A 16,082-nucleotide genomic window follows, 5' to 3' on the forward strand; every position below is an offset into this window, starting at 1 on the left:
ACCCTGGGTTCCCCCCCCCCATGCCCTGGGGTTGCTGCCTCTCCCCCCCCCCGACCACTGGGTTTGACTCCTCCCGAGGCAGCATTTTACCCCTGAGCCCGCAGGTGCCTCCTGCCCAGGACCGCTGTGCGTGGCATTCTCCCTGGCCCTGCCCTGTCCCCTTTGCAGGTGGCTGGCTCTAATTTTCACCGGAGCTAGGAGACCTGCAGGGGTGGAGCCTGGAGAACAAGAGGCACTTAGAGCACCAGGGGAAGACCCGGGCTGCTGGGCACGGTCTTTACCTTCGTTTTCACAAGGGTTCCAACCCCCTCGAAAACTGCCCTACAATAATCCAGTCCACACTGAGCCTTGAGAAGCTGCTGGCAGCCCCGCCTGTCTGCGGTGGGGGAGGCACAGGGGCGGCGGCCCTGCTGGCCCTCCTTTGGAGGTGCCCTAGGGCGTGCGCAATGCCAGGTCTGGCTACACAGAAGCAAGGGAACGGTACGTGGGGCCTCGAGGGGCGAGGTGCTGAGGCAGAGGGGCCAGGCTGCCTGCCGTCAGGCCCTCCCACCGTCCACCTCCCCGGAAGCTGGAGCCCTGCAGCGAGCAGGCCCTGTGGAACACTATCGAGCCTCGCCCTCCAGAGCATGGCCCTTGGCCAGCACCATCAGCATCCCCCAGAGCGGGCTGGACCGGCGCGTCCCAGGCCTGAGGCAGCCAAGGTGGAAGCCATACCATGGCCAGATCCCAGGGGCAAGGTCGGGGGAGTGAGGTGCCAGGCGGTGACAGGGGGGCAGGAAGGCAGACACGGGCCACGGCCCTCTGCGAGCTGGGTGGCTGGGTGAGCTCAGCCAGTGACTGAACCGCCAGCCACAGATCCAGGAGCGGGTGGTGTGGGCTCCCTCGGCCACGGTCACTGGGAGACACAGGCCCTGGCCTCCGCGAGGCAGGCAGGGTAAGGGCTCGTCCCAGCCCGGAACTTCGCGTGGCAAAGGGACTTTGCAGATGTGAGCATGCTGAGGACGACACCTGGGACTCACTGCTGACTCCTCCCTCTCCCCAACCCCACACCCCCACACCCAGTCGGCCCCCCGACCCATCAGTCACACCCCAAAGGCCCTAGGTCACGCTGCACCTTTGTCTCCACCACTCTGCCTGCCCATGACACCCCTGCCTGCATGTCCGTAGCCACTCCCAGCTGCCTCCCCTGCAAACTGTGAAGCCCCCCACCCAGAGGTGACCACACCCTTGGGAGAAAAGGCCCAATGGCCCTCCTCTGGGGAGGGGGCTCCCACTCCCCTCTCTCCTCTCTCCACCCACTCGGGGACGTCGGAGGCCGGCGTTCCTGCTCTTGCTGGCGGGGCTGGAGCTCTTTGCATTTAGCTCCGACGTGGTGTTCTCTTTCTAACGCCAAGTGCTCCCACCCTGAGACTGAGCGAGGAGCTCTGTGTGATGGCCTGGATATCGGGGTGCAGGCTGTGAAGTGAGCCCACCAATTGGCTGGAACTGCCTCGTTTATGTGGGCCTGCCAAGGATGCTCGGTCCCCGGTCCTGCCACATTCTCCCTCTGGGGGACAATTGCCACCTGACGCCCCCCCAGCCCCCACCTGGCCGAGGCCACCGTCCCCAGGGCCTGCAGTCCACTGTGTTCCTCGGTGACGGTTCGAAGTCTTTGCCATCTGCTCTCACAGCCTCCCACCTGTGCTTTCCAGGGCAGGGAGGTGACCTCTCCCCTCCCTGAGGCGAAAGCAGGGGAGAGCTACCTTCCTTTGCCATCTCCCTCTCACCACCCCTATTCCTCCCTCGCTGTCCCCCACTCAGCGAGACAGGGGAGCCATGCAACCGCTGGAAATGGAGGCCCCTGACACAGCCCAGACGCCCTAGCCCGAACCTCTGGGCCTGAGCTCTCCTCTCGGTCTTCCTGGCCCCTGGGCACAACAGCCCCTTGGCCCACACCTGTCCTCCCTGCTGGGGTGCAGCACCCGCTGCCCTGGCAGGGGGACACACAGCCCGGTCCCCGACCACTGTTGGAGCCGTCAGTAAATCCAGTGCGGAGCCGGCTCCTTGGCCTAGGGGTTAAGGGAGCCGATTCCACACAGCCAGCTTCGCTGTTCGCACCCTCCCTGGCAGCTTGAACACATGCGGGGTGCACGGACGCACATGCCCGAATCCAGACAGGACAGAAAACGGAGGGCTGCAGCGTGCCGTGCGTCGTCGGGCTGCTTCTCTCTGGTGAGCACAAGTGCCCACTGGCATTTAAAATTCCAGTGTAGGGACCAGCAGGTGGCATGGTGGTTAGGGTGCTGGACTCTCCCACATGGCTGACCACAGTTCGAGTCCTGGACCTGGTGGCTTGCTTTCTCATCCTCCCCACCTTTCTCTCTCTCTTTCTCTCTCGTCAAGTTAAAAGATGAATAAATGAATGAATGAATAAAATTTTTACAATAAATCTTTTTTTTTTTAAATCCAGTGTGAATAAAGCTTTTGTATACATGCACATATTTACACACTGTATCTATGCATATATACATATATGTCTGCGTGTATCTATTTCATATATATATAATTGCCTAATTCTTTCTTGTATTTCTAAACCCTGAGAAACCACAGAGGGAACAGTGCCCGGGACTGAATCTTGGCTAGAGCGCATGTTTCTCTTTTCTGAGACTTCAACTTCTGTGGGACGAGGGCACCATCAGCCTCGTTCAGGCCTGGCTCAGCGTGTGGAGCCTCAGCTCAGTGGCTGGACACAGGAGGGATTTAACAGACCCTTGTGGGCTGATGGGTTGACTGAGTTTCCCACACGAAATAAGTAAACAGCTTCTCAGAGAGCAGATAACCCCGGGAAGTTGCCAGCCTCCAGGCCAGATCTGAAGCCGTGACCTAGCGGAATATTCCACTACCCACGTCTGCCCACTCCCTTGCCAGTAGACGTCAGTTTGTGAAATTACCCGAGAGCCTGGCAGACAAGCACAGGGACTGCTGGCGGTCCCTGTGAGCGAACACGGCACAAAATACCTTTTCTCCAGGATCCAGGAGAGGCCGACTCCGGGCTCTGGCCGCATCCTTCCCCCCTACAGGTGTCTTAAGGACCCAGTGCTCCCAGGCGGGGAAGCCCAGGCTGTGTGAGAGAGGCCATCTAGCTTACCCTCACAGGCACCCCTGAGGGCTGCCTCCGTGTGGAGGGGACAGCGGGGGCCTGTGGAGGGCTCGGGAGAGCGTGGGCATGGACTAGCACAGCCTCTGATGCATACCGGCCCGCGATCATCTTCCTCACCTCGTCTCTGCATCACTCCACGCCCAGACACACATGCAGGCACCTGCAGGTAAGGGACAGGCCGGGGACGGGGGGTGGCCCGGGGCTGCGCAGTGTTTCCGCCGATGCGACCGACGCTGCAAACAGGCCCTCCGTCTCTGGCACATGGGAACAGTGGCACCAGCCTGGCGAGAATTCGATGGAGGGATGGGTGCCGACGACATTCGTGTTTTCAGTCCCATGCCCAGGGACAGAGACCTTCAGCCTCTGAGTCTAGGGACCCCTCTACTCTCAGAACTTCCTGAAGATCCTGAAGAGCTTTTGCTTGTGTGGCTCACAGCTATTGACATTTGTAGAATTTAATATTAAAATTGATTTAAAAAATGTAAAATATCTTAGCCATTAAGTCACATAAAAGACGACTAAATAAATGCACTACGTGTTAACACAACAGCATGTTTTAGAATAAAATGATCGCATCTTCTCAAAAGAAGAAAACAAGAAGATTGGAGAGCACCACCTCCCTGCAGACCCCGCCCGTGGCTGGCTTAGTGAGAAGCTGCTGGTATCTGGCCTCTGTCTCTGCGTCCCAGCTGGAGCAGGGTCCGGGGCTGCAGAAGGTGCGTGAAGGACCCGCTCACGCGGCCGTGTTGGAAAGAGGACGGACTTTTGGATCCACGTGGGTATCGTCCTTTCACACTACACCAACACGCAGCCAGAGACGGCTCCTTACAGACGTGCTGCAACGCGGGGCCTGAAACCAAGCCAACGAGCATGCTGTCACGTTAGGGCCCACTGCGACCCGGGTGCGGCTTCGTCCTGACTGTTTGGGGAGGCCATGGGTTCCCTGGCTTGCGCGGCTCTCCCACACTTGAGCGTGTTCCGTTACCGTGGGACACGTAATGTGAAAACAGTGCTTGCTAACATTTCCAGCGACCTTCTCAGGGACACGTTTGTCTATAGAGATGTGGTCGAGCTCACCATGGTGGATACACGTTTTCTAAAATGTTCATTTTTCTTTAAAAGCTTGAATTTTTGGGGACCAGCAACTGGTGCAATAGCTACATCGCTGGACTCCCACATAGCTGACCCCAGTTCAAGTCCCAGACCCGGTGGCTTAAAACTCACACTGCGCACACGTGTGTGTGTGTGCCCAAGATCCTGCGAGGAGACTGGAAGAGAAGGGATTGCAGCATGGACATCCCCCCAAGGAGTGTTTTCTCACTCTTTGTCTCTGTCTCTCTGGTGAGCTCATGCACCCTATAGCAAAAATCTTTCTAAAAAAACAAAAGTTAAAAAAAAAAAAAAGCTTGAATTCCCCTGGAACTGATAGGCTCGCTGAGTTCGCTCTCAGAAAACGCCTGCTGGGTATGGGTTGCGGAAACTGCCGACCGCCAGTCACTCTTCCAAGTCGGTGCTCCACGAAGGAGGCCTGTCCAGCTCACACATGAGCGCTCGGCACGTCCCTCAAGGCGGCCGGGTGAGAGCACACGTGAACTTTCCTCTTCTCTCTTTCCACACATGTTAAAAAGACGCATCTCAGGGTCAAGATCTAATATTAACGACTCGCTAGTTCATCGAGGACGTGATCAAGGGGCGCTCTGTAACTGCAGGTGTGTGGGGAGTGGCAGCCCCGGCAGGCTTCCGTCCGTTGGCGGATCCGTGCTCAGCAGCTTGGGACCCGTGGACCCTGAGCAGCCCTGCGGCCGAGTAAGCAGCCTCTTGCTATCATGAACACAGGGCCGCCGCTCAGATGGCCTGAAGGGGCCCCGGCACCCCCCGCCCAGTTCATGCTGTCCCCCAGGGGACGGCTGGCGTCTGTTTCCTCCGGCTCTGTGCTCAAGGAAGGCAGAGAAAGGAGGGCGGGAGGGCAGTGGCGTGGCACAGCAGGCACTGGGCTCCAATTTAAGCCCCGGCGCAGTCCCAAGACCTCAGGAGCCCTCTGTCTGGGTGGCCCCGAATAAGCTCTGGTCTCTGGCCTGCTTGGCCTGGCGTCACTCCGTCACCCCAGCCCAGGCTGGAGCAAGGGGAGGGGGCTGGGGACGGACGCAGCCTGCCAGGACAGAGTGGGGCAGAAACCCCGGCCCTCCGAGATCGGCTTCTGGGGTCTGCCACTGGCTAGTCCCAACAGGAAGCAGCGGCCGGGAACAGGAAGTGGGAGGCAGGGTGCCAGGAACAGGAAGCAGGAGGTGTGAGAGCCCCAGACACGTAGCCCGCGGCAGGCAGCCTCCGGGGGCCCAGAAAGGCCCAGAGGCTGGATCTGGAGGGGGCACGGGAATTCACCGGCAGGTGTCCCAGAGACCTTGTCACCATGGCACAGCGCACGGCCACGCTGCTCTTTAAGGACTGGCTGGGGCGGCCTCCCCTGCTCAGCCCCAGCCCAGCCATGTGACACCCAGCCTGAATACAGCAGGGGTCTGCACTCGCCGTGCTGGCCGCCCCAGCCCACCCCGGCCGGCTTGTCCTCTCCACCCAGCACAGGCACGAGGCCGAGGACCGTGGTCCTCTCCTTAGAGGACTGGCCACCTCTCCGCACTAAGCCTCCGGTAGCCCCAGGAGCCGCGATCGTCCCCCTGTTTTGTGGAAAAGTCAGGAACCAGGGTGGCAGAGCGGCCAGGCTCCCCACACGAAGAGGTGGCAGGGCCGCAGACTCTCTCCCGAGCCTCCGGCTGCCCTGCACTGCAGCCTTGGCCAGGCCGAAGGGCTGAGGCTGGGCACCTAGCTGGGGTAGTCTTGGGCAGCTGATCTTACCCCTCGTGCCTCCGCTTCCTCGTCTGTAAACTGGGAGCTCTCTGAGGAGACGGTAGGACGTCTTCCAGCTTCAATGGTGCCCAAACCCAAGGGGGTGGCGTGACAGCCTCTGGCGTCTGGGCTCGAGTGTGGCCCCAAGCTACATCGACGCCGTGCGATTTTCCAGGCAAACCAGATCACTACTCTCCCAGGCCCCAGCAGATGTGGGACCAGCAGACGTAAAGCCCTGCGTGGCATTCAGGAAACGCCTCCCTCTGGACCTCTGCAGTCCAGGGGGCCATTTACCAAACATGTGTTTTACAAAGTGTGGGCCACCTCCTCCTGCCTCGGAGAGCGGATGCGGGGCCTCCTGCCGTGTAGGCCGTCTGTCTGGGGAGAGAGGCGAGACAGCTCTGGGTGAGGGGGCACTGCTCACGGACACACGTGGGGACGACAGAGTGTAGGAGAAACGTGGGTGTGGGCGTGAGCGTGCGTCGATAGAACACGCAGCAGGGGTCAGCGCTGTCCTGGGAAAGGATCCATTCTCTTGTCAGGCCAACTCCGTCCCCTACGGCACGCAGGCGTGCGCTCTGCGAATCGCGGCCCGCTGTTCCAGGTGACGCTGCAGAACATGAGGAGGGCCTGGCGAGGTCCACAGAGGTACCTGAGCTCCAGACGCATGACAGGCGTGAGTTGCTGCAACGCCCCTCCATGCCAGGGCTCGGACTCCCACTTCTGGGCCAGCCAGCGGGCACCAGGGTTGAGGCTGGGTCCCACACGGCCAACTGTGTGGTCCGAGTCCTGGGCCAGTAGCCCGAAGGACGTACTGGGCACGGTACGTGTCCGGCCAACATGCCGAAAGGAGAACGGAAGAGAGGGGCCTGCAGCACGCCATGCTCCACACCCCACCAGGGCATGTTTTCCCACTTTCTCTCCTTAACAACCCATGGCAAGTGCACGCAAGTTAGACAATTAAAATGGAAGAAAATTAACAAGAAAGAAAAATGTTTAAGGGGCCAGTGGGTGACATGGTGGTTAAGGTGACGGATTCCCAATGGCTGACCTGGGTTTGAGTTCCAAACCGGCAACTTGAAAATCATGCTGGGGGACCAGCAGTTGGCGTAATGGCTATGTTGCTGGACTCCCATGTAGTCTACTGTGGTTTGAGTCCCGGACCCGGTGGCTTAAACTCACGCTGGTCGCGTGTGCATGCGTGTCCAAGATACCGAGAGGAGAATGGAGGAGAAGGGATTGCGGCATGGCCATCCCCCCAGGGGGTGATTTCTTGCTTTCTGTCTCTCTGTCTCTGTCTTTCTGGTGAGCGTATGCGCCCTATAGCAAAAACCTCTCCAAAAAGAGAAAAAGAAAAAGAGAATCACGCTGGGCGTGTGCACGTGTGTCAGACACCCTGAGAGGAGATTAGAGGAGGAGGGACTGTGCGTGGCCACCCTCCCTGGGGGTGATGTCTCACTTTCTCTCTCTCTGTCTCTTTGTCTCTGGTCAGTGCATGCACCCTATGGCAAAAACCTGAAAAAGAAAAGAAAAATATACAGAAAAAAAGATGCCCACTTCCTCTGGAAAATTAAAGAAAAAAACAAAAACGAAAACAAAAACGAAGGGCCAGGTGGTGCACAGGTTTAGGCGCTGGAACCCTGCAGGACGGACCACAGTTCAAGTCCCGGGCCTGGTAGCTTGACAATCATAACAAATAAAGACATCATTTTAGTAAAATCGACCGTTGTTCTCACGCTTGGACGAGCACGTCGATGGCCCCCATCCTGTGCTCACACCCTGGTTTCTGCGCCAGTCCCCGCCCTGCCTGTCGGCATGGCAACGCGTGGGTTTGCAGGGAAAGCGTGAGACAGGCAGGCGGTTGGGTTCGGGTGATCAGTGGGTGTTGTCTTTCTGCCAAACAGAAGCGGGGTTTGGGAACGGCTCTGAGGATAGGAAGAGGGCGCAGGTGTATGTGCTGCAGGGCGTCGTGGGCCACCCTGGGAGCCGCAGGGAGGACTCAGCAAGTGAAGGTGCCCTTCCTCCCGGGGAGAGGAAGGCCGGGAGCAGCGTGAGCTCCTGTTCTCTGGGCGACGTCGCCTGCAGCGACGGTGTGGTCTCAGAAATGAGGTGGCCTGTACCCCTCCCTCCACAGCCCAGGGGGAGTCAAAGCCGTGCCCCCCAGTGCAGCCTGTGGCCCCTGCATCGGACCATGCAGATTTGACCGGGGAGACTGCGTCTAACCACTTCCGGGCGATGTCTGAGGGCCGTGCTTTGGGGGTGAGGGGTATGCGAGGAGGGAGGACCTAGGAGCCCCCCACGTTCTAACTGTGTCAGCCATACCACAGCCCTCTTCACCTCGGAAAGCTCGGCACGGCTCAGGGGCCCAATCATACCGCTCAGGACACGCCCCAGTGTCTGCTAAGCCTCCCCCACCTTGGACCCCGCTGCAGTGTCTAGCCCACCTGCGCCCCGTCTGCGGGGTGTCAGGGCTCATCTCTCTCTCCCCTTCCTCTACGCCCCGGGAGCTCAGGAGCTCAGGGCGAGGAGCACGGACCTATTGAGGATCTTACTCTCTGGCTCCTGGCTGGGTTGGCCAGGCAAGGGAGGTGGGGACACTCTTCTCCCCTAAATAATGTTCTTGGTTTCTGGAAAACTCTAATGTGAGCAACTGGAGTACCCAGTGAGGATGGCTGTTGCCCTCATTGGAACTATTTGCTTTTTTATCAAACTTGAATGCTCTAGCTCAGTTCCTCCTTCAGGAAGCCTTCCTGGATTGTTAAAACCTTTAATAATATGCTCCTCTTTTGAGCTCACTCAACAAATAGTTTAGCTCCTTATTTGGAACCATTCTCTCTTTCCCCCACCTTTGCCAGAGGACACATGCGCTAGAGAGAAACAGGGGTGGGGGAGGCAGTGAGAATGCACCCCCATGGAGACTGGTCACAGCGCAATCCCTGCTCTTCCACATCTCACTCCTCTTGCAATTTTGGGCACACACACACACACACACACACACACACGCACACCCAGGTATGTTTTGCAGGCTGCTTGGTCCGAGACATGAAGCACACAGACAGCCGTGTGTGACTCAGTCACCCCGGCCACCGCACTAGCTGCCCGTATCCCCTTTTTCCAGTCCTTGCAGTGATTGGTCTGGTCTCTTCAACTCAATGAGAAGCTTCACTCCACTCTCCAGGCAAGCTGGTCCTCTGATGGCCAGACTACAATACAAAGAGCACCTGAAACCAAGTCATTAGAAAAAGGAATTGAGAGTAGTCCATTTCTCTCTTTTTAAAGTTTACTTGTGCCTTTCATGAGAGAGAGAGAGAGAGAGGCATCTCAGCAGGACCCCTCGGCCTCCTAGCCCGCCAGGATTACAGGCACGTGTGCCCGGTGCGTAAGGGTTGGCGGGGGAGTTGAACTTGGGACCTTGCACGTGGATTCAGGGCCACCTGAGTGGCATGCTATCCTGCACCACCCAGCCAGTCCGAGGATAACCTATTCTGTAGACGCATCCTCCACTTTTGGTAATAAGTACCTGGGGAATGTCTACCAATCGTAGAGCACCTTTTATGTCAACTTTTCTGAGCAGCAGTACTGAGCTGTAACTCACGTACCGTGCGATTCGGCATCTCCCACGTGCGAGCCAGCGTTTGACTTCCCGGGGTCGGACAGCCATCGGCGGTCCATGTTGGGACGGCTGTCGATTCAGAAGAGTCTGAGACATTGGGGACAGCAAGGGGACATTGCACATGTACATGCCAGCATGTTTCCGGTTTGTGTTGCCCGTAACTGACTTCTTTATGTCTTCATAGCTGTTAGGAAGCACCAAAAACTGGCCTGCAAAGCCGTCCGCGTCTGCAGGACACACCGGCTCGCCCGCCCGGTGCACACCTGAGTTTGGGAGCCTCTCCCGCTCAGGAGGGGGCGTGACACCACGGAACCCCAGCTCCACTGGGCTGTCCCAAGTGTCCCACCTCACCCTTTCAAGGTAAGCGCTCTGGTTCTGGCAGCACAGAACGAGCAAGCCTCTGCCCTGCCCCGGAAGCAGCTGGCACGTGTGAGCACCGTGACTGGAAGACGGGAAGGTGAGGTGTGGAGACAGAGCAAGGGCTGTGGTGCTGTGGCGGTGACAGGAATAGTGCTGCCATTTAGCGAGCGTTTGCCAAATGCCAGGCACCTGCTAGGGACATTACACGCGTATCTTATTAAACCCTGGTAACCGCCGTCTAAATGGGCCCCATTCTGCCCGGTCTTACTGATCAGGAAGTTTAGAGAGAGTTAGAGCCTGATCTTAAGAACAGTGCTCCGATCTGTTTGCACAGAGACAAACCGGTCCGAACCGGATGACCTTCGGCAGCCCTCGGAGCCCTAAAACGTGAGGGTTCTGACTTCTGTCAACACCCGGCGCTCGGGACGGCCCCTCGTGATGGAAGTCGTGTGACGCCCTTGTCTTCGCTGCCATGATTAGCGGAGGTGTCCGGCTGATGGGAACACGCCGCACCAAGGCCGTGGTGGCTGCGGACGAGCCTCCCAGTGTGGGAAGAGCAGGGGTTTGCCCTCTAAATGAAGCCGGCCCGGTCTTTGCCGTGGTGACTTGAGTTGGGCTGTGAACAGTCCCTGGAGGATTCAGAGCCTCGTGGCCCATGCGTACAGCCTGCAGCCCACCTGTGGCCCTCACTGGGGACCCCTGTGCCACGCCCTGTCCTCTGCCGTGTCCCTTTCCCTTGAAGCATCCTGATCGCCTCGAGTGCGAGGCCACTTCCGAAGACTCTGGGCGTCCTGGATGGTGTGACCAGACAGGCCACCTGGCTGTGTTAAATGTTATCCTTAGGGAAAGGTCGCGAGTGAGGAGAGACACCGCAGAAAACGCAGAAGACAGAGAAGGTGAGAAGGGGGACGTCATCCCAAGACAGCCACATGGGAGGGGGATCGCTCTGCCGCGTGGAAGCAACCCGGCTGTTCTTCACCCCGTTCAGCCCAGAGCCTCCTGTGACTCAGGGAGTCTGCTCTCCGGTACTGGCCCCGGAAAACGAAAACACGTCCTCACAGAAGCTTGTGGGCGCAGGTCGGCAGCGGCGTTGTTCATAACAGCCGGGAAGTGGGAACGGGCAGCTTGTCGCCGGCGGGAAACGGTGGACCACCCACCCGACGGGCCGTTGCCAGCGTGAACATGCAGCAGAAGGGACTTTGAAAACCGTGCACTGAGTGACAGTGCGGCCACAGACGCGCACCTCCAGCCTACGACACGCAGAAGTGCAGTTTGCAGTGCACGCGGGCAGGTTAAAGTGCTTCAAAAGCAGATGCCTTTCGGCAGGGGCCAGCGGTCAGCAGCTCGCCACCCTCCCCTGGGATGTAACTCGCCGAGCTCTCTGAGCAAGCCTGGTGACTCCCCTTTACAGGTGACCAGGCCGAGGCCCAGACACGCGTAGCACGTCTGCCCTGGGAGCCTGTGACCCTCCCCCGAGTTTAAGTCCCTCTGCCCACGTGCGTGGGACAGGGAGCACGCTTATCTTCTTCCTGTGTCGGGGAGGCGTGTGTGTACGCACACCTGTGAGGTCTCACCCAGAGCTGGCGTGGGTGCTGAGCCCCTCTCCACCCGCTCACTGAGCTCCTCCGTGTGCTGGGGGCTGCTCCAGGCACCGGGACACAGGGCCGAGCAGCATGTCGCCTGCCTTGGTGTGGAGACGGGGCACAGGTAGAGACCAGAGGGCTGCATTCGGGTGACAGGGGCCACAAGGAGAGCCACACAGCCAGGCCGGGTCGGGCGGAAGGCGATCTACCCCGAGACGACTCTGAGATGCGGTGGGAGCGGGCCGCCTGAGGAGGCTTCCGGGAGCCCCCCAACACAGCACCCCTGTGCCCTTCCCCGGCTCAGACACTGGGCACTCACTAGGTGACAGCCTGGCTTCGTTCTGACCCCTGAAGCCACCTCAAGTCCAGCCCCGCCCTGACGTGAATGGCAGCGGTCAGGCCAGGCCAGGCCACACCTGGGTGTGATTTCTCCCTGGTGTTAATTGGTAGGGGCAGAGGGGAGAGCGGGAAACAAAATAAAGCTTCAAAGTCCTGCTGTTCCTGGTGTTAACGCCTCCCAGAGGCTGAGAAAGGAGGCCCACAGCCTCCTCATCTCATTAAACCAAATTAATGGGCACAGCGGGAGTGCCGGGCACCCAACAGGCGTGCTGCCCTGCTGGGCATGAATAGCCTGTCTTGTTTCTCTTAAAAAATAGGTTTTTTTAGTGTAATGACAGCACAGCTCTCTCTTCTGGGATTTCCAGGCTTAGTGAACCGAGCTCCGAGGTCTGAGCGCAGTCGCCCTGTGTGCGCACAGATCCCACCCTGGTGTGTGCAGATCTGTTCCCTGTGTGCACGCAGATCCTCCACCCTGTGTGCGTGCAGATCCTGCCCTGGTGTGTGCAGATCCGTTCCCCGTGTGCGCGCAGATCATCCACCCTGTGTGCGTGCAGATGGTTTCTAACTCCTGCCCTCTGGCATGTCTGAAGGGAGTCAGAGCAGCAGTGTAGGAGGGGGCTTGCACGTTGTCATCTGGGTCCCTTTGTTCTGATGGGCCTCCACCTCTTAGAGCGCTCTGAGCCTCACCTTGGCACAGAAGTGGGGCTTGGCGACTGTGTCCGGGCCCTTTGTGTGTCTGTCACACTTTCTGGGGCATCCCCCCCACACCCTGTTGGGAACAGAACATCCAGGGCAGTTTTCTCTGGAGAGTTGCGTGGGCGGGGGTCCTGAGTTCCCCAGTGAGGGCCCACCAGTTCTGACCCTGCTGGCCAGGATGACTGAGCTTCCTCATCGGGCGGCGACCGGGGGGAGTGTGTCGGCACCCTCACGCCCCCAGGCCACAGGGGACAGGAACAGCCCTCTGTAGTCCGTCACAGATGCTCAAAGCCAGCCCCACCTTCTCTCACGCCAAGGGTCCCACACTCCGTCCACGACAGAGGCCATGGGTGTGGAGGCTCCTGTCTAGGCCCCCGCGCAGTAGGGGTGGGCTTCTGGGCCAGGGGCCAGCAAGTTAACGCAGGAGAGTCTGTGTCTGGGAATGCTGTACCCAAGTGACAGCCACCCTCTGAGAACCCGAGAGTGAAAAGCCATCAGTGAACTGGCAGCCAAGCCTTGGTGACATCATTAGACCTGAACGAACTTACACTTGGGGCGTCCGAACTTCTCCCATGAGAGACGAGCAGAAGTCCCCCCATACTGCTGCCCGTCAGAGCTCCGGGCCACTGTGGCAGTAATGTCTCTCCTTGGTGACATGGCCTCTGGTAAGGCCGACATCAGGAAGGGGCGGGGAAGACAAGACCCAGTGACAGTGAGTCACTGAGAAATGCCAGTTCTGGGGGCCAGCTCTACAGCCTGGTAGCCAAGGGAGTCGGACCCCACAAGGTCAGTTATGGTGTGAGGCTTTTACACCAGGTGTGTGTGGGAGCACACCCCAAATCTCAGCAGGAGGAGACATGGGGAAGACACGCCCCTTTAAGGGGGCACTATCTCCCTGTCTCTGTCTCTCTTGGGCAAGGGTGCATGCCCTCTGGTGAAGAAGTGCATTGTCCATGTGTCCTTGGGAAAGCCTGTCTGCTCTCACTTGGCCTCCCAAGTGCACACTCAGATGGAGTGGGCTAAGGGGATGATGGGTTATGGAGTACGTGGTGGCGTGGGGCATTCAGGAGGCTTTGGGGACTCTGCCTATGCCCTTCTGTCCAGGAGGGTTCGTCCTAACACCCACTGTGCCCCGAAGACCGGGCCCCGGGACGCCAGCTGGCTCTCACGGTGGCCCGCTCCCAGCAGCTGGGCTTTGGGCAGGAGGCCGTGCAGCACTGTTGGTGTGACAGCCTGCGGTCTCAGGGCCAGTGTTCCAGAAAGCTCTTCCTGTGCAAAGAGTGGGCATCCTAGACACGCACAGCTCTGCGCCCTCCCACGGGCCACAGGTGACCCAGAGCGCTGGGAGCCTGGTTTCTGCTCCTGGTAGCTGCTGTCTGGGCACTTTCCTGTCTAACTGTGCCTGCGTTCACCCACGTGGGGCATGTGCCCTGGCTTGGTCGGCACTGGCAGGAGGGAGGCAGTTCCGTCGCCGTCACCCAAAGGCAGCATCTTGGTCAAGCTGAGGACAGCACACCCGTTCTCACTGTGCTGCAGCGAGACTGCCCTGCCCGCCAGTGCCTGGCTTGGAGCTGGCAGCCCTGTGCCCCGCATCCGGTGTGCGGGCCGGCGGCCAGACAGTGAACATGCCCAGGGCTTCCAGGGCGAGAGGTGGATGGTGGCAGGAGCACACGGTTCGTCGGCCCGAGAGCGCCAGCCGGGGTGGCTCTGGGGAGGCGCGTGCCCCGATGTGCCTCTGCCGTGTGTCCCGGAGGTGTGGTTTGAACGAGAGCCAGCAGGTGCTGGGAACTCGGCCCTCTGCCCTGCTGCTGAGAGGGAAGGCAGTGGCCTGGCTGGCGGGGCTCCGCAGCTGCGGGGCTCCTCTTATCTGCCCTCATTGCTTTCCTGGCTTGCTGGCGGGATCAGCAGCGGCTTGCAGCACATCATGTGCTTTCTCCTTCTGGTGCCTCCCGCCAGGCCCCAGGTTCAAAGCCGGGCTGCTCTTGTGCCAGGAAGTCTCACCTGGCCCAGTGTAGCTGGAGCGTGTGCTCGGCCCTTCTCCCTCAGCCTCCAGGGAGCACAAGGGCCCTCTCCGCCTCTCTGGGACTTCCAGGGAGACAGCGACCACTCCCTAAACCCCAGCCCAGACAGCCCTCCCTGTCCCCCTCACATGCTGCTGGGGACCGGCTCCCTCTTCCTGGGTCGCGCCTTTGAAGTGGATCTGAGCCTCCGGATTTCAGAAGACAGCCAAGTCACACCTTTCTGCATTCTTGTCCCCCAGCTGTCTTTGAGTGGTGACACCTTGGCAGCCCATGGGCCTCTCCTGAGGAGCCTGAGGAGCCTGTCCCCTGGGTGACCTCTGGCTCTCTGAAGACACCTGGGCCTGGTGGTGGATAGGTGGGCGGGGCCTCAAGGGGGGCCAACCTGGCCTACATCTGTCCCAAGTGTGTGTCTTCATCACTCATGCTCTTTTGGGGGGCCTCCAGCATGCATCACTCTCAGTCCCATGCCAGCGGCAAGGGAGACACCCCATACAGCGCTAGCTGCTGTCAGAGTCTTTTAAAACTATACTACTATGGACCTTGCTCAGTGTTCTGCTTCCCACAGTCTCAGAGGGGAGGTGGGCAGGGGCTGGGTGGTGCAGGGGAGGGATGGGAGGTAGGCAGGGGCTGAGTGGTACAGGAGAGGGGAGGAGAGGTTGGCAGGGGCTGGGTGGTGCAGGGGAGGGGATGGGAGGTAGGCAGGGGCTGGGTGGTGCAGGGGAAGGGAGGAGAGAAGAGGTAGGCAGGGGGTTGATTGGGGTGGTGCAGGGGAGGGGAGGAGAGGGGAGGTGGACAGGGGCTGGGTGGGGGAGGGGGGGGAAGGGGACCGGCTGGCACAGAAAGGGGGAGGAGAGGAGAGGTGGGCAGGGGCCGCGTGGTGCAGGGCTGAGGGAGCTCAGAGAAGACATCTGAGTACGATGCTGAGGGCACAGGAAAGCCGTCAGCCGGCCCGGTGGCAGGGCTGGAGGTGGGCAGGACGAGGCTGCTGGCTCGGCCGTTGGAGGCTCGGCACCGACAGTCTGGCGGACTGGGCGTCCATCAGGACTGCATGAGTCCCTGGTCCTTCAGGAGCCCTGTGACGGCAGGCGGGCCCCCACAGCAGAAGCACCGAGAGCGCCTGGCCCCGCCATCCGGGACACTATCAATCCGGCCACGAGCAGGCCGTGGGAGCACACCCTGGGCGGAGGTGCTGGTGTGCAGGCCCCGTTTGGGGTTGAGGGTCCACTTGGGGGCTGCCGGGCAAGGGCAGAGCTCAACGTGGTGGGTGTGCAGGGCAGAGGGGCTTGGGGAGACATGCAGCAGGCAGAGTGCCTTCGCCCCGGGGCTCGGCAGCTGTGGAGGAGCCTGTAATGGCCCCCATACTTCCGGCTGCTGGCCAAGTGGATAGCCATGTCTTCATCAAAGAAGGGAAATAAAGAACACCGGTGTGGGGGGTCCTTGGGACCAGAGGCAGGCCGTGGCCAGGGGGAGCGTGGCGCCCTCACAACCGCCGA

This window comes from Tupaia chinensis, unplaced genomic scaffold (genome assembly GCF_000334495.1).
Source record: "Tupaia chinensis unplaced genomic scaffold, TupChi_1.0 Scaffold000355_1, whole genome shotgun sequence".
In the NCBI taxonomy this organism is placed as follows: Eukaryota; Metazoa; Chordata; class Mammalia; order Scandentia; family Tupaiidae; genus Tupaia; species Tupaia belangeri.